The sequence below is a fragment of the Gymnogyps californianus genome, chromosome 1 (genome assembly GCF_018139145.2).
Source record: "Gymnogyps californianus isolate 813 chromosome 1, ASM1813914v2, whole genome shotgun sequence".
Taxonomy (NCBI): domain Eukaryota; kingdom Metazoa; phylum Chordata; class Aves; order Accipitriformes; family Cathartidae; genus Gymnogyps; species Gymnogyps californianus.
This window is the reverse complement of record NC_059471.1, coordinates 192,307,445-192,327,168: the sequence shown is the minus strand read 5'-3', so window position 1 is coordinate 192,327,168 and position 19,724 is coordinate 192,307,445.

Sequence of the window (19,724 nt, the reverse complement as noted above, 5' to 3'; positions counted from 1 at the left end):
AAAGCATTCCAGCTCAGAGATCTTGTAGGTCAGCCAAAATTTATTACAATCTGCAACAAAGAGAACTGGGCAGTTAGTAACTGAAATCTGCAATATCACTGTCAAAAAAAAAATAAAAACAGCTGATGCTTGTTGAGGAAAATTCATCACTCAGTCACAAAAAAAGGAGAATAAAACCGCAATGATTTTATAGTGTCTTTACCAATACATGAAATAGATTGAAATCTGTGAAGTTAGATATCATTTTCTGTTTTTAAGGAATATTTCATGGAATTTATTCAAATATTAAATTATTTTCTCCAAATACTGAAAGCAGCCACTGCTGTAAGCCACAGTAGTAAAAAAAAAATAAGAACTGAAAAATTGATGTTTTTTGTGCTGTGAATGAATATATATAATATGATATTTATTGTAGGAAAAATATTCATTTCATATTCAGGAAAACAAAAAATATCCAAGGGGAGAGGAGGGGAGGGAAGGGGCATCTTTTTGATCCCATAAGGCTCTGCAGCCTTCGGAGATGCTCCCAGGTGGCAGATGTTGGAAGTGTTGTGACACTGCACCACAAACACTGACTTTATGTGTATATATATGCAGAGCACTACTCATGAGCACAGAGGTGGTATCAACAGTGTTCAGAAGTTTAAGGAAGCTGTTTTGTGATTTTTGAAAAGCTAGAATGAATTCAGAAAAGAGTATTAACTATAGTGATCTGGGTCCTGGAAAACGCGTCATATCGTAAACTAATTTATGTAGTGCTATGCTCAGCCTGCGTAATTTACCCTATAAAAGAGTAGGGGAAAGCTAGTATTGTTAACATGCACACTGGAAAGAGATTTCTGACACTGCTCTTCAAATGGGCAGTAAATGATATAGGGAGAAAAAGTGAAGGGAAGTTTTAGGCAGGTCACCTAAGTATAAAAATAAGGTATAGTGGGTTTTTTGGGTTTGTTTATTGGGTTTTTTTAATCATAATGATTATCTGGAGCTGCTGAGGGATAGGCTCACTGGACTTTGCATCACTTGAAGTATTTATATCAAGATTGGATACATTCCTAAAAAAAAAGTTTCAAATAGAAATTTTGGTCTTAATAGGCTGAAATCTTTTAGCCCTTTTTATGCAAGAAATCAGATTAGATGATCACAGTAACCTTTTAGTATATGTGCACAAAGCACAGGTTTAGTTTCACTAACAAATTGTTTTGTTTTCTTGAGGATCTTAGTAAGGTTGCAACATTGAAAGCTGCGAAGTGACAGTGGAGCCATGATGAAAATGTTTGCTCTGAACTTTTTATAGAATTCTTATTTTTTCTCAGTTCCCAAACTTTATTTTTGTTGTTGTTAGTGCACTTTGAGAATATTTTGGCAGGTGTAATTACAAAGCATGTAAATTTAAAACACTGCTGTACTAATAGGAAATAAATATATTAGGTTCAATTTTGAATAAATTGAGTGGGTTTTTTTAGAGAAATATGTGTTCATGGTCACAAAATTTTGTTATTTCAAGAAAAATCATAAACACAACGAAAATTAAGATATCCACCAAAATATGTTGTATTTCAATTTTTGAAATTATTCAAGGTGGTGTTTTGAGGGACACTTAAATGAAACTTAAAAAAAAATAGTTCAGTAGACCAAATGTTACCCAAATCCATCCTTTGCATTATGAAAACTATATTCAGTCAAAATATTAGCAATGTTTTACTATTATTATTGTTTTAATAAAATTTTGTTTCCTATGTTAGGTACTGTATTTAACATATAAAAATCTTGAACTCAATCAAAATTTTAACCCCTTTAGTTTGGAATTTACATGGTTTTTTACAGGTTTCTGGAAAATTATCTCATTTTTCAGTAGAAGGATATTGTACAATTCTTATTATGAATGCATTTTTTTCCAAATAGGTTATAAATACTTCACATGATTAAAATGAAAATGTAACAAAAAGTGTACTTAGATTGCAAGCTTGCACAGAATAACAAAGGCTAAACATTATTTAAGATGTTTATGCTCTTTGATAAGTTTCATCTCTTTCCAATTACAACATGAAGTTCAATATCGTATTTTTGTTGCCAACTACCTATTTTGTAATAGCTTTCTATAGAATGCTTATTAAGTATACAACTTTTTTTTTTTGTAATATGTTGTGGTTTAACCTCAGTCAGCAACTAGGCACCATGCAGCCGTTTCCCCCTCCCCCTCCCAGTGGGGTGAGGAGGAGGAAAGGAAGAAAAAAAAAGTAAAACTCATGGGTTGAGATAAGAACAGTTTAATAACTGAAGTAAAATATAATAGTAACAATGGTAATAATGAAATATAATAATAATAGTAATGAAAAGGAATATAACAAAAAAAGGAAGGGGGGGGGAGGGAACCAGTGTTGCACAATGCAATTGCTCACCACCCACTGACCAATGCCCAGTTAGTTCCTGAGCTGCGATCCGTGCCTCCCCACCAACTCCCCCCTGTTTATATACTGGGCATGACGTTCCATGGTATGGAATACCCCTTTGGCTAGTTCAGGTCAGCTGCCCCGGCTCTGCTCCCTCCCAGCTTCTTGCACACCTGCTTGCTGGCAGAGCACGGGAGACTGAAAAGTCCTTGGCTGAAGTTAAGCGCTACTTAGCAACAACTGAAAAATCAGCGTGTTATCAACATCATTCTCACACTAAATCCAAAACACAGCAGTGTACCAGCTACTAAGAAGAGAGTTAACTCTGTCCCAGCCGAAACCAGGACATAATATAAAACTATAAACCTGGCAATGAGTGCAAGCAAGACTTATTGCTTCTGTTATTTTTAGTTTAACCCCAACACGAAACTCCAAGCTGAGTCAAATTAAAATGCACTGGATCACTGGCTCAGGACTCATGAGAAGGAAGACCCCGTTACCATGAGGTGCCCTCTGGATATGACCCTCACAAGAAATCTGTGGCATGCAGGTCTTTTCCTGGCTGCAATTAAGAGGTGGAGCCTTTATAATTCAAAGGCAGGCATGTCTGAAAGGCTAGATTTTGTGTTGTTTGTGATTTATATGATTAACATATATTTATCTGCTTCTCAGTCATGGACTTTAAAAAATTTTGGATGAGTTCCAGTCAAGAAAACTCTTCAGCTGGTGTTCCTTATGTTTAGTAGTCATGCCTAATTTGGCTTTGAGAAGGTACAACTCCAACATCTTAAACTGTTCAAGGAAACTTTTTTCTCTTCTATAGAGTTTAAACTACTATCCCTGTTTTGTTTTGGGGGGGATTTTTTTTTAAATGAGTAGTCATAACTTATAAAAAAATTGGCTCATGCTCACTGCTTAGGTACAGAGATCCAAACTGCTATTTTTGGTAGGGTTGTTCTAGGGTATTTTTCATGCACCAGCTACATTTCTGAATGAAGAACTTCTATGATTCTCATCTCTTTGATGTCTAACTCTTATGCTACACAGATTAGAAGGTTCTGTATCTCTCAGTGAGGTAGTTTTCTCATTGCTGCTCCTCTGAAGTTTGCAAGTTTAGCATTGCTCAGTATTTTGAATTAAAACCATCCTTGATTAATTATCATTGCAGTATTCTACCTTCAGTTCTAATAACAATGAAATGAGACTCATGAATGTAAAAAGTTGCCTTTTTCAATTCTAACAGTGTAATGCAATCTAACAAACTGCAGTTAGCCAAAGTTCAGTTATATCCTCTGGGTTTTAATTATTCTGTTCAGATCTGTATCAACAGAGCAAATGAAGTGAATACCAGAAAACATGTATTTTGAGATGTGTAATATTTAAAATCACTGGATAGATGAAAGACTCTTCATGAGCTATCTGAAATTCTCCAGGCTGTGCTACGTATTTCATAGAAAAAGAATAAATATTGTTTCAAATCTATTTATTTCTCCAGTAATCCCTTGATTAGGAAATCAGATACGAAAGAGTTAAGCAGTCATCATTGCTTAAAAAACACTTACTTGTCTTATGCAGGTTAGTTTAAAAATCATGCTATCATATTGGTTTATATCATAGTGCTCAACCAGTTGCCACTGAGTAAAAAGGTGCAGAAACTATATTAATCTGAAACCCATATCAAATGAATGGGACAAAGAAATAAAGTTCAGTCTTAGCTTCATCCTCTGTCGTAACTAAGGAATAAGGCTATATCAGTGTTACTTATCCTGAAATGATTTGGTTGTTAAACGCTGATAAAAACAAATATGGAAAAAAAACCCAAAAAACCCAACCTAAGGACTTTCTCCACCATTACTAATACAAACCAGCCATGTGGTCTATTTTTGTATTTTCAGTAAATTCATGGGACAAGATCCAGAATGCCTAAATTTAAATTCAGAGAGAAACTCAGTGCAATCTGGAAATTCAACCTTCCAGCACCAACTAAAGTTTGATATGTGTCTCCTGAGCATCATGATAGCTGATGTCCTCATAGATGGATACTGCCTGGTGTTCACTTAGCAGGCTGATGATAAGTGTGGACCACGTTGTATGCCTGAGCAAACACGTCTTGAAAAAATCAATAAAACTGATGGTGAGTTGGACCTCTTCTTCTATGTATATTTCTATTAATTTCTTTGATGTGAGTATCCAGTGTACACAGATTCCCCCAGGGCCCAAATTTATTTTGTCCATCTCTGAACTTGGCATCCATTAACTCTCTTATCATGCATGGTTTCATTTTGTCAATTACTTTCTTGTAGTAGTATGATTCTTCTCTAGTTGTTGCATTTAATAAAATCTTTTTTTTTTTATTTCAACAATGTCTCTGTTGCAGCTGGTGTGGATAGGCGTCAGTTTTGCTGACTTCAGGGTATAGTTATGTGAGTTTGATTACTTTTATTGATCTGCCAAAAGGGAAAGTTTTTATTCAAAATTCCTTTTGTTAGTAGTTGTTTTGTGTCCTGAAGTATGAAGATTTCTTCATATATTTTTGTCCCAATACAAATGCATATGTTGTCATTATTCATTTTAGTAATGAAGTCTTGTTGCAGTGTGTTTCTCACATTATGATTTTTAAAACTTATTAACTTTCAGTTTCATTGAATAGCCCTCATTTTTGTGCTGCAAAAAAAGTGGAGTGAGGTTGTATTTTGGGGTTGTTTTCTTTCTGTTTGTACTTTTAAGAGTAAATCTATATTTACTTGGAATAAATTAATGAAATTACCTATTTTTTAAACCATTACATTTTAATGATCAAAACAGCAAAGTCAGGATGGTGGGTACTGTTTACAGCATGTTTTTGTATTTGTATCTGTACACAAAAACACTATTAAAGTACTCATACAGAAAAAGAAGTAATTATGCACTTTTAAGCTCAGTGAAGAAAAGGTAGTTAAGCCATGATCTAATCATTAATATATTTGTCTTTTTTCTTATTAATGCTATTAGATTTGGTGTCCTCTTTAATCTTTGGTTTTATTATTATTACTACTAAGTATACCTCTCTGTTAGAATGATTGCTTTTTAAGAGTTGTGAAAGTAGCAAAATATCAATCAAAAACTGTATTATTGCAGCTGACCCCATAAGCTAATTATACCTAAAGAGAGATTAAATCAGAACTGGGAGTCAGATCCTACAGAAATTTGAAAGAAAATATATAAAATCTGTACCTCGGAAAATCCTTATAACTTTCTGTAGGCTGGTTGAGACTGAGCTCACATGGGTACAATTCCCTCACACAGTTCTGAAATAGTTTGTCTGTGAAGCATGTGACATGACTCTTTGATGTTATACAGTACTCACTTTGTTTTTTCTATTGGAGAACCTGCCTGTGTCACAAGAGGTTTTGTTATTTATCAGCACTAACAAACTGATAAAATCTTTGGTGCTGTACTGCATTCCTATGATTTCTTCTATTCCCTGTAAAGCCAATCATTAGATGTCATTCATGGCATATCTAGGAGTTGAGGAATAACTGTTGGTTTTGTTGTAATTCATCAACCAAAAAAAAAAAGGAAAACTGGAGAAGGAAGCTATATTAAAATTAATCAAAATTTCATTTTGCTGTACTTTTTTTTTTTTCCAAAGTAAATAATTGTAAAAGAATGACTGTTTACTTCAACACAAAACAAGTCATTTTGACCTGAAACAAACATACCATACTGGATACTTGTAAAAGAAACAAATGAAAGAAATCATTTGTGTCACCAAAGAGCCAAATGAATAATTTTCCTTTTATTCAGAAGCACAGTATCTAGGGGTATTCATCAAGGATGAATAGAACTGTACTTCAATTCTTGTCTCTACCTGAGGCGCTTTTGAGCTCATCTCTCCCACAAGCATGTTTGAACCACCTGACTGGACAATATTTTAAGATTCAGGTAAGTAGATGATAGTTGATTATTGTCATTTACTATTCCTTTCTTTTGAAAATGGTGTTGGTATAAATAATTGTTCTCTGTTGTTCCACTCCACAGAAAGATGTTGAAACCACCAAACTGAACACTTTTTTTCTGTATCTTACCAGAACCTCAGAATATGCCTCATATACTCAATACTACTAGGACTACTAGAAAAGAATCTGAACCCATTTCTTTTCTACAGGAAAATATTTAAGATGTATGTTTATTTTACTTGAGCCTCATTCCACTTGACAGTATATGCAAACATTGAAAAGCTATTTAAAGTTCCATCTTTGCATCTGAAAATTGCAGTAAATGAAAAATTCAATGGAACATTCATGATATCCCAGAAAAAGTTTTTTAGCCTGCATAGTTTGCTTGTTTCGAGAACCTGGGAAGATATACAACAACCTGATATATAGACAACCTGATGCACAGTTTGCCCCACACTTTATGGACTTCCTTGCTTGTATGTACCATGCAAAATTCCAGTATTCCCTTTTAGGCTCTTATACATCTTATGCTGCAATTCCCTCAGGAATATCAGTAATGTCTAATATGTGGTTTAATGAACTCCAGTGAGACCTTAAATGAACAAATAAAGAGCCACAGAGGCACTTAATGAGGTATGGAATCAAGCATCAACACAGTAGGGAGTAAGACCTAGCAGCAGAAAGTGCAGAAAAGGCTATAATTTTATATACTATGACCACTAGTGAAAAAAACCCCAACAAACCACAAAAAATTTTCTATACTATTGTCTACTACTCATATTCTTGAGCACTGCCAATAAAACCTTACAAAAATGCACATCTCTTATAATGTAACAATTTCTATGCTTGTGTAACATGAACTGTTTCTTGGTGATAACATTTTCATTTAATTATGTCTGTGAGCTTCATAACTTATATTGATGAACATGGATTGGCATAGTTGTTTAAGCCTATAATGAACTAAATGTTACACAGAATACAATTTTCCTCTTAATTTACTTTAATTTATTCTAGTTGTAAATGCCATTGCCTTCCATGATCACAGAATAAATCTCACTGTAGGATCAATTACTACAGTTTAAGAATTAGACTTAAGAGTTGTTTTGTAATTATGTACAGTTTTTGTGCCATTAGATCTCAGCATTATTCTTTTTAAAATATTTTGAGACCTAATGACACAAAACATTAGAGCCAACATCCCAGGACACTTAACTATTGAACTTTTGTCAGCATTTGACTACTCAGTTAAACTACATTTTGTTAATATTTGGCCACTTCAATGTTTTAAATGAAAATGCTGCTAAGTAAAATCAATTTTTGTTTATTTGTGCCGAAGAATAAAAACATTGGTGAACTCAGGTGGTGGAGACAGACCCATAAACACTGCATAGTTCTACCTTGCAGAAGGAAAGAATGAGTTAAATCTTTTTTAAGATGGTTTTCAGGAGTTTCTGAATTGCTTCTGTGGGAAAGGACATGTATAACACTCCAGCATAAAGAAGTAGTTCATTAAAAAACTGCTAGCTGGATTCAGCAATTTGTTGACAAGTGAAGGCTATTATTCAAACTAAAGAATTCACTAACATGCCACATTGATCCTAATTCATAGTGCGATCAGAGTGACCCCATTACTGTAGAATCTCTTATCAGAAGATAAAGGGTTAGGAGCTCAGGTTTTCGAACCAGATATATAATCCCCACTAAATGAAAGACTGATTCAGAAGCATTGTGACAAATTACCATACTGATATACATGCTAATTCTCGCTGCTATCCCTTTATGGCTATTCTGATATTAAAACATGCACTGCTTTCCCCAGAACGGATCCCTCATTTTATTCTGTAGAAAAAGAACAAGAAAAATGACCCTGCTTCCATTAGCATCAATTGTTATAAACAAGCAAATTTTCAAGTATGAAATGAAGACTACTGGATTAGCTGTAGTGACCAAATTCATAGATGGAGTTATAAATGAACACAAACAATTCTAAGTGAAACTACTGAAAAATACAAATTGGCATATTTACGTGTTTTTTATGTGCCACTTACTACACAGTTTATAACTGTTTAGGCTCTCTCCAATGTAATTTAATCTTTCCTGTCTCATTTTGATTTCCTTAAACTCACCAACAAAGACCTAATTTAGAGGTGATAGGCAAGCTGACTTCCTGTGTTATTGTTTACACCAAATTGCTCTTGTTTGCAAGTTACATTTGACGTTACTTACTGAGAAACAGGGGGAAAAAAATTTATGTCTCAGTAATTTAGAGAGTGCTTTTACATTTGTATCTTTTGCATCTTCTAGCTAGCAGATGTGAGTTATGAAAGATTAGATTATTTAGACACAAACAGTATAGCTGTGTGTTGCCACATCGATACAAGTTACCAAAAGCTATCTAAAGTTTGCTAAGGACCCAAGTAAGCAGTGAACACTTCATAAAATGTGATGGAATTAAATAAAAATTAAAAAAAAAATTAAGTGAGAGGATATGACAGAAAATCCTTGTTCTTTCTTGACAGCTGATTATCACCCCTTATGTGCTAGTGACCTGGTCTTGGTCCAGCCTATAGGTTAATTCGTCACTTTGTGCAGCATACATGACAGGCTTGTAGGTGATTTTAGCAATCCCATAATTTTGCCGGGGAAGATCATATACATCTGGAAAGGTGATCAAGGTTTCTGATGAGCTCAGATGAGCCTTCTGGCAGAACAATGATTCTAGGAAGAATTTTTTTTTCTTTCATATTTGTATTTTCCTTGGAAAGACCCATCTGAATATGTAGGATTAAACTTCTACAAGCAGAACTCTGTTCATAAGAGGAGAGGGGAAAACAAACAAACAAAAAACAAAACCAGAAAGAGGTATATTCCTTCACCTTAATTTTCAGTTTAATTCCAATCTCATTTAGAGAAAGAGTGGCATTTTTCTGAGCTATTCAAACTTTCTTAGCAGAGGACTGACAATGTGTCAGTGCCTGGATCCAGGCACTTACCACTGGGTGGTAAGTGACAGAGATGGACAACAACAGTAAAGTGCATAACACTCATGTATTTAAAATGGTGGGGATTGTCTCTGCAAGAAAGAAAATTCTGTACTCAGCATTTAAAAAATAGAACCGTGTATCACCACAGAGCAAATAAAATGCAAAAATCTCTCTTTAGACTTATATACAATGGTTTAACAACATGCTTAAATGTCTTAAGCAGGTGCTTAGATCACCTTCTGCATCACTAGCGCGAAACTTAATACGTTCTTGACAGTATTTCAGTTCGCAATATATCCTTAAATTCATTTCACCAGCCATCCACAAACGTCCTTCTTCAGTGTGATTCTATGGAACAGGAAGATGGATGGTGAAACTAAATCAGAAAGTCAAAGGCAACCTATTCTAATGCATCAATGACATCTGTAGATACTACTGTAATAAAGAAACCACCTACCTGAATTTCCATTTGGGGCTGAAGGAAAAGAAATCTGGTAGTCTGATAGGTTGACAGTTTGATGGATTTGTGGAAGCAAAGAAAGTCAATCTGTTTTTCCATTTTACTCCTGTAAAGACCAATGTCTGGCTGAGGCAGAATATTTTTAAAGGATCCTTTATTCATACTTCACCAGCTCTTCAGTGACTCTGAAATACCTTCCAATCCATTGCACAACAGAAACAAAATACTTCTTCTGTACTTTGGGACAAGAGAGAAATTTCCTGTTTTGAACAGAGGCCGGTTTAACATGTAGCAGATAATGATGAAAATATTCACTTCAGTCAGTTAAGTAGTAGCGTTCAAGATGATTTCTCTAAGCAGTTGGAGATCATCTAATAGGATCTAATTTGTGTCTTTCTTCTAGATTTTTGAAAGGATGTTTAGTACATGCAATCTTAATCTCTTTCTTTGTTTTGATCTTTGCCAATGTACTAGTGTCAATTTATTGTAATAAACAAAATTACTTTCTAATCTAGAACAATATTTCTATTAGACAATCAAAACGATGTTGATTTTTTTTTTTTGAAAGAACTTATTCTTCTGAGAGTTCAAATAGTGACTCTGAATTCATTCTAATGAACTAGATGCATTTGAACCTGAACACTTAGGAGTTTAGTAGCCCCTGACTCCATCTTTAGCCAGTGTAGAAAGAAAGACTTACCTCCACGGCAACTTAAGTTCCTCCAATCTGAACTGCTCCTGGGAGAAGCTTGTCTTTTCCATTGACTGTAGAGGAAGATTAGGACTTCTACAGAAAGATCTAGTTTGCTTCAATCCTGCTGAAACTGGGTTGTTCATGCATTCTGTATTGCTGCATGATACTATTGGTATCTGGATGAATTGAAGACCTTTATATACATTTCTTATACATATATAATCTTTTTCATTAAACTTACAGGGCTTCTTGTCTTTTTCTCCATTTCTTTGTCAGCTTCTTACATGAATTCATGACACTTCCTGTCTGTCAAATTCATTTAGTTTGTCTATGTTTTTGGAGAATCAGAAACAGTACCTAAGCACATTCAGAAGCATACAAGTAATGCCTACAAAAACACACACATGCATAATGGAAATCCCCAAAATGTCAGTTCTGCAGGAAATCAAAGAAAAACATCCCAAAGATGGGATAACTTGTCACACCTACAGAGGACATTTCCCCCCCTAGATTTTAGCTACATTGAAAATATGAGTCCCATCACGATTTTAGAAACAGGATTTAAATATTTCAGAATCTAGATGACTCACAAAAAGGAAAAAATATATTGTGCCAATTGGAGTCCTCTTTTGAAATAAATCATATCTGACTTTCGGTGTAAGGTGCTGGTTAGCCGGATGAAGAATTAGAGGTGACAGTCCTGTTGCTAGAGTTACCCAATATCAGAACACTCAGAGAGCTTAACAGGCTGGCTACCTTAGAAATAACAAGCAATGGCCACGTCATCCTCTCAGTTTTGTAGCAAAAGGCCTTCTCTCACCTCATTAATGAGCTGTGCTTTGACAGAGCAATATTGCCCAAAAGTAATTTTAAGTACTTTCATTAGTGGACCACAAGTCTCCAAATGAGTGAAATATCTTTGAGCAGTCTAAACTTGTGATGGAAAGCATTTAAGCATTTAATTGGCCCTAAGTTGTTTGCTTTCTTAGACTAGGGTTTAAATGTTTTGCCCCACTGCAACAGTGAAAAATGGCCATGAACCCAGAATAACCTGGGGTGGGCCATTCAGAAGGTATTGCAAAACAGTATGTGTGTCACTATTGCTATGCTGCCCAGTAATTACACCTTAACAAAAAATGCAAAACATTTCCTATAAATGTTGATTCAGTTTCAATATCTGAGGGCAATAATAGGAACTACAAATATGTTCCAATGAATAATAGATTATGAAAGAGCATCTTGCATCATTTAATCATTTTTCCCTTGATAAAAATAATCTTTTGATTTCCTGATGTTTCTTGCCTATTTGAAGAACAATTATGTAATCTGCAGGCATAGTGATCTTTTAATTTATTTTGTTTGTCAAATTAGTAGAACTGTAGACTTTCTGTTCTAGACATATCCCCAGAATTCAGAATTCTGGAATGCTATGCTAAGCCTTTCCTATATGTCCCTATACAAATCATATCTCATTTTTTTAACCTCAGGATTATGTTTTAGAAAATTCTCCCAAAGGGGAGTCGTTGCTGTCTTTTAAGACAATACTGAATGAGAATCATTTATGGTATGTAAATGGAAAATATTCTTGCCATACAGCTAGGCACACACACAAAATTTGAGAACAATTTATCTTTCACAATGACCTTTCTGGAAGAACTCTGTAATAGAGTCAAACTATTTTCACATATGGTGAGAAGCTTTATTTATCAATTGCAAACATCAGTGTAATAGTTCATTCATGTAATAGTTCTGCTTTCAAGGATACCAAGTGGTACACTAGTATTGTTAGTACCTAAATGTCCAAAGAGTCATTTGCTCTATCAGCCTTAAACTTTTAATTCTTACATTTCAAATCTCCTAAAGATCTCACCCACTGGACTTACCCACTATAATGACAGAGGAAAATAATTTCATGTAGCTTGGGGAAACCTATCAGAGCCTGACACACTTCCATGGTGGGGCCAGATGAGATTTTAAGGGAATATTTGCCTGTGGGGAATAGCAGTCTCTGCTTGATGCCTTTGTGCATCTTCCCTACAGAGCATATTCTGATGAGCCTTATCTGCCAAAAGATGCCAAGTTGAGAGTATTTGTCTTCAACCTAAGTTAGTGACTTCTGTTTATCCATCAAGAAAGTGGGTCCTACCTGTGTAACATATTGTTTTATTATTCCCTTCACATTATTCCCTTTAACTGCTTTAAATGGTGTATTTGCCAGTTGTGTTTATTAAGAGGTGATATGAATGAGTGTGATGTCAAATTAAAATAGCTTTAGAGCCTCCTAACTAGTCCACAAACCTGAAAGCATAAACATGTCAGCTACATTGCTATTTTGACATTCAGGTACTGATGAGAATGTCTAACACTTGAAGATACACACCTTTATTTAGTGAATCGCCTTATGCAGCCATAAGGCACAAAATATTAATCCACTTTTAAAAAGCCTTTATTCAAACTAACATTTCTCCCTCATTTAGCTCAAGAGGAATGGCCCACAGAACTTTTATCCAATGAGAAGAATGACATAAATGTCAGTTTACAGATTGATCCTTAAAACTCTATGGCACACGTTCAGAAGTGCACACAGGATACTAACCTATATCTGCCTCCACCCTTAATGATCAGGTCTGATGAGCTGATGGGTCTTTGCTGGGCAAACAGTTCAGATTTAAATACTTCTGGCTGCAGTAAGCAAGAAAACAGAAGCAATATATATACGTCACAACCACATTTATGGCCTTCCTTCCATTGTAGCAGAATACAAGGAAGAGATACGCCGGTTCATTTATTATACTTTAAAGCCTGTAACCAGTTAGCTACTGCTGAGGTAACAAGTCAAAAGAAGGCAGACTGCATGGTAGGGGAAGTAATATGCTTTTACAAAATAAAGATAAGAGGTAAGAGTATAAAGAGGTAAGATAAGAGGACTTCCTCTATCACGTATAGGAAATTGATGAACTTCTTTCCAAAGAAAGGGTAAGACCCCTAAGCTGGTGCTAATTAACACAGGGGACATATTGTCCAAAATGAATTTATTTTCTCCCTTGTTCATTTTTTGCACTGTGTCCAGGAGTAATGGCAACCATGGCTCTAGTAAGCAACTTCATGCAGGTGAATAAATTACTATTTAGAAAGGAGATGTAGAGGTGAAGCTTATGAGAAACACTAACCCCTCCTGTGAGGAAGACAATAAAAGGTAACCCAGTGGAAGGATACCCAGGGAATATGAAAATAAAAAATATATCCCACTCTACTCATGTATGAACATGAATATATGTGTGTGAATGGACATGAATGTCCCTTCTGGGTAGCATGTTTATTCCACACTTCCAAATACTATTGTCAAATTGGTATTAGATTAGAGTATTGGTACTGTTCAGTCAACTGAAAAGGCAGTTCTGACGTGGATCAGCCTCATAACCCATATCTGTATGCATTGATTTTGGATGCTATACATGTCCCTGTATCTCAGCATTGTGTACTATTTATTTTTGATTTTCTATTAATAAACAGTCTATTGTGAAAGATAGAACATTAATCTTCCTGGAAATTTTGCAGTATCTCAGGGCATTATCACTCTATCTACTGGCATTTGAAATAATGTGGCAAAAAAAGAAAAATTAAAGAGAAATTTATATGAAAAAATGCCTTCTTATCTAGCAGAAAACATTAGTAAAACATTTTTGCATTTACAGTGAGAGCAAAAAAGCTTGAAACAGATTACGCCTTCACCACCAATGGCAAACGCTTCCTGAATTAGTATGCAGCACATATGAACAATCTTCACCAAGCAAAATAGCAATAGATACATAGTAATTATGTTAGAGCAAAGTAGACATTATTTAGGAAGGTAAAACTTGGAGTGCATCTATAGGGGCTGGAGGAAACACAACACTGAAATCCAAGTGATTGCATATGCATGCGAGTGCACGCATGTGTGCAGTCACACAGAGAGACATGGTGCTCTAGCATTTGCAAGAAATATCCTGCATTTTTCATGTCACACAAAGAGATAGACTATTATTTTCAGCTAAGATACCTGCAAAGAATACAGTAGCAGTTTGAAAACCGTAAGTGTTGCCTACTAAGTAAATAAAAGAACTTTCTCTGGGAATAAAATATTTGTAATTGTGTTTTAAAATATTTGCAAATGATTAAGTATTGCATACTTCATTTTGTCATCTGTCTGTTTTACTGTAATTCATTTGGACCATATTTTTTCTTCATTACCTTTAAGCTCTTCAGCTCATTAATTTGCTATCCAATTATATCTAATTACTCATTCACAGCAGTATACCTAATTTTCAAGAACTAGTAAATTTGTACTGTCAAATGTTCTGAGAATGCGTTCAATGCAGAAAATTATTTCACTTTGTTTCAACCCCATCATATTAATTTAGCAAAAACCTGGACCAGCATTTTCCAATCTAGAAATATAATATTATTATCTTAAGGTCCTATTCTCATTGTCTGAAGGCCCCATATTACTTTATGGAAAGTAAGTAAACAATAGGACATTTGTCCTTGATTAGAATGAACAAATGTTTTACCAGAGTCTATTCAAAGTTAAGACCATAAGTAGCTGACCTATTTGAGAAGCAAGCTCAAACCAACATCTGTTCTCTGATTTCTCTTTTATATCTAAGAAGAAAATATACTTAATTCACCTGGAAATTTTAAGATTTTTATTGTCTTTGTTTCTGGGCTGTTGCACATTGTTTCCAATTTCTTTTATTTCTTCTTAGTCTAAAGGAGGGCTAGGATGGCTTTCAACTTACATCAATGTTGCTGGTTTCTCTCCAGAGAGAGATATACATTTAGGTGATTTATTGAGTTGAAACTCATTTAGTTAAATCTTGTTCTGAGGAGGAAGGGAACTCCTTTAAATAGAAATTTGGTAGTATGTGCATCTCTGCTAAGTGAACCCTGTAAAGTTACAGAAAATGCTTCTGTTGTAAGAAAATCTACATCAACTTTGTGTTCAACTGTGCTGTCAGACTTAGGGACAATTCTTCACAGCCCACACATTGATCATGAATTTGCAAATCCTAAAATCTTTATTTACTTCACAGAGAGCAGAGTGAATATGCAAGCCATTCTTTTCCATTGGAAGATAGAGCACAGTTCTTGCAAGAGTTTGTCTGATGAAGACAGCAAAATTTTGTCATCTCTACTTCCTTAAAGGAGGTTCGCATCTTGTAAGCCTATAGAGGTACAGATTGGTCTCTGTAGCTGGTTGAAATCTGGAGGGAAGGTGAATTGAAAGGCTTACATTCGCTGAGTTTTGAAGGTTGTGCTACCCCGTATCAAATCTTGGAAGCAAGAGAAAGGGAATTTTCAGTTGCACTATCTTGATGCAGTTTCTAAATTAGTTTTTTATAGTTAGGTTTTATTTCTGTTAGGTGGGGGGGGGGGGGGGGGGGGGGGGGGAAATGGTTTGCATCTGGAAGTCCAGAAATAAAGGACATAACCCACTGTCAGCTACAGTGATGCAACCCCATTAGAACTGCAGAATAATAGAATTGCAGCAGTTAGTGGGAAGCAAGAGGACCTTCTGATCCTGATACTTTGACATTTCAGCTGGAAGTCCAAAGAAAGATGTCCAGAAAGACTTCACAGTTAAATCAGGCTCCGTTTGACATGCTTCCTAGCAGGATCTTGGAAAAAGGATAAACTATCCCATATAGATATTGTCTTTCATAAAATGTGGATAGATGATTAAATCAGTGCTTAAGAATGGAATTTTCCCAGCCGTATCTGAAAGAGTATTAGCCTTCCTTTTGGTCAGCTAGGCTGTTGGTTTGTTTTCAAGCAGAATATGCACACATTAGCCCAGTAAAAGCCAAAAACTTGAGATAATTCATTGGAAAGTCCTTCAGAAAGCTTACTATTCAAATATCTTTATGACCCAACTGGTTACAGTCAGAGAATATTTTCCAAAACAGGCTTGGCCAGAGCAAGAGGCTTCCCATCTGTCTGAGGAACTGCTATCTCTAAACATAGCAGAGGGAAAGAGGGAAACAGATTATAATGGAAGTGTGTTGCTGATGGCATCTCAGATTGGGAGTATATGAAGGATTGCCTTTTATCAATTTCCATGGATTCAGAAGCAGGCATCAAACATTAGAGGAGGGATACAGTTGTCTGAACATAGGCTTTGCTACAATTTGAGCTGCTCTGCAGTTTCTTATCTGGCCACCAGCTTTTGCTCCAGAAAATCAAGAGTTTGCTGAAGGTCCTTGTGTCGTATTTTCCAGCCCCATGCAGATACTTGAGGCACCTAAAGTGGTTTAAGAAACTCATGTTTTGGGAACTGAATCCTACCCTAAGTGTTTATCAGCTAACATTCTGCTGTACATTTGCCATTTGAAGAAGAACGTTGCTCCTAAAAGCAAGCGAATTGTATCCTGTTTCAAGCATTAGACAACTTCCAAACAAGAAATCTGAAGGAATGAGGCCACTTGTGGATGTCTCCACTGAGAAAGATGTTATAGCCATTACTCTAATAATATGTTGTAGGGAGATTATGGATGGCCAGAGAACAGAAAGTCAGCAAGAGGCTTTGCTAATTTATTTGTTACAGAGATCCTGCAGTCCAGGCTGTAATTAAGGCTTGGCAGGCTCCCAAGCCCGTCACCATACCCCCATATCGCTGCTTGTAAGACATGCAGTGGGCTTTATTAGCAGATTCTTAACAGCAGTTCAAGCTTTAGCTGCCGTTGTGGTATTTGAGTTTGAGACCCTGTTAGGAAGGGCCCTAGTCTGAATTGTCTGTCCCTTGTCAGCCACATAATAGAGTTATCTTGGTTAGGCCTGGCACAGCCAGAGCCTGTCCTGTTATTTCTATGGGTTTGTAAACCTAGTGACATAGCCAAAGCTTCTCTTATGTTCAGTGGTTCTGCTAAAATCTTTGCCTAATTTTCCTCATGGGCTTCACAACTCTATGATCAAAGAAATAACACGCGAAAATATGAGACAAGGAAGAAGTTCCTTCTTCTACCCTGTATGAAGCGAGGAGAGCTGATGGTCTGTGGGAGATAGCTGGTGATTCAGAACAAGGAAAAGTTCAGGATTCCTTTTTCTTACCATTCCCCAACTAACACGGAAATTACCAAAAAGACAACAGAATGAGAAAACCAACATTACCAAGCAAAAACCACATTTGATGACAGGTGGTGGAAGCTTTAATAAAATAAGAACTTTATAAGGTTAAGTGATTTTCACATTAGGAGTTTATCATTCTGCCTCTGTAGAATATGTTGAAAAGTTCAACAGAACAAAGATGCTATATGTCAAACAGTGGAGTAACATTTTCAATGTTCCCAACAATAGGACAGAACGATATTATTGTAGGAGGACTTGCTTGTAAAATGAGGGTGCTAAGTTTTATCCTTTCCAGGGGCATTGTGAGACTGCTCGTTGATGATGCTAGCTACCCAATGATGAAATAGAGCTGCCTTCCTTCAAAAGTCTGTGTTCTTCTGTACATTTACCAGACAAAAGGGACAACACTGCTCTGTCTTTTCAGTCCAACATAATTATCAGTGGTAGACTGGATTAAAGAGTGTCTGTAGATGTTAGTAAATGAGCATTCACTGTAAGTACTGCAGTCTCTTCAGAATTTTAGAGCCCTACTGAATTAGATAGGTTAATTAACTCATCTCTAAATGACTGAAAATCCTTAGGACAATGTAGGGCTTTGGTTTATTCTTTTAACTCTTACTGTATGACTGCAGAGATAAATATTTTTATTCTGGACTTTTCTACAGATTTAGCATGTAAGTAGGAACAGCTGCACACACATATAAAACACTTTCTTTGATGTATAGAACACCAGTGCCATTGTCTGTATGCTTTGGAAGCACTGCTCACATCTGTATTTCCCAGTGAAACAATTTATAATTTACTAATTCCGGTGACTTTTATCCCTCCAAGGAGTTTGTTTAAAGATTTTCTGTGTAAGGCAGTATAAAAACACACAGTTGCAATGGTAAATACAATACATTATCTAGCCTCTCACATTGCATTGGAGCAGAAATTAAGTCTCAGAGGTGTTTCTGGTATTTGGAATAAGACTTCTCATCGCTTTTTGACATGGGATTACTCCTCTGGGCCTCCTTTTCAGGGCATCATTTCTTATTATGGTGCAGTGGTAATGGTAAATATCCAGTAGTGGGCGTATGCTCCTCTACGCACACCCGAAGGAGTTTAAGTACTGTCTTGTTAATGTCATACAGTATATCCACCACAACTCTTCTGCAGACTTCTCAAGTTTCTTTCCTCCCAGAAGACAAAACCCCATGCATTATGCCATTTTATGGAAAGAATAAAAGAATTTAGTTGTTACAGACAGTTCATTTGACTGGGAAGAGGCTGTGGCACTAGGCAGAAACTAGAAGCGTGAATTATAACAGCAGTCATTTGAATGTGGATCCTGCTCAGTAAGCACACTCAAAACTGCAAAGCAGCACCCTAAGCCTCTGCCCCATATCTGCAAGTCTCTACTCCATATCCGTGACCAACAGGGTTCCCAAAATGAATGGTAAATTGCAGAATAGGTCTATTAAGCTATGTCAGACATGTGAGGCTACAGAATCGCAGGGAGATGATACAGCAGTGCAAACAGTTATGGTACGGGCCCAGCTGTGAAGGAGTAAGAGAAGGGAGACAATTCTAGGTCATATTCAGTATGACAGACAGGACAGCTCTGCATCTTTGAGCTCTAGTGCCTCCAACAACCACATGCAGGAAGACTTTCCCATTACAGTTAATCCCAGTTACTAACAGTCTGATGGCAGAGATGAGTATTTGTAAACAAGACTCCTTCAATTTCTGGACTCCATTTCAGCTGACATGCTTAGTCGTGAAGAGGCATGAATGTACAAAAGAATGCTGTGGTGCTTCCCATTACATCACAAAAAAGTGGAATCCTATATAGAGGAAAAAGTAATTTTCATAGTCTGTGGGCCAGATTCTTAGCATGCATAAAATGGTGTCAAATCAATCTGGGTAGGACTCCATGACTGTGTACAAGCAGGAAACCTGACTTTTAATATCAGATGACAAAAAATACAATTAATGGTGCATTGAGAAGCATGTTATTAGTAGAACACAACTTGTTGAATCCTCAAAGCTGTCTACTAGATTAACAAACAAATGATAAATTAATACTCAGTACCTATGACCTTTGAGAAAATGTGAGAAGTGAAAGTATTTTTTTCTTATTTTTTTACCTACTGCTTGATTTAATATCCC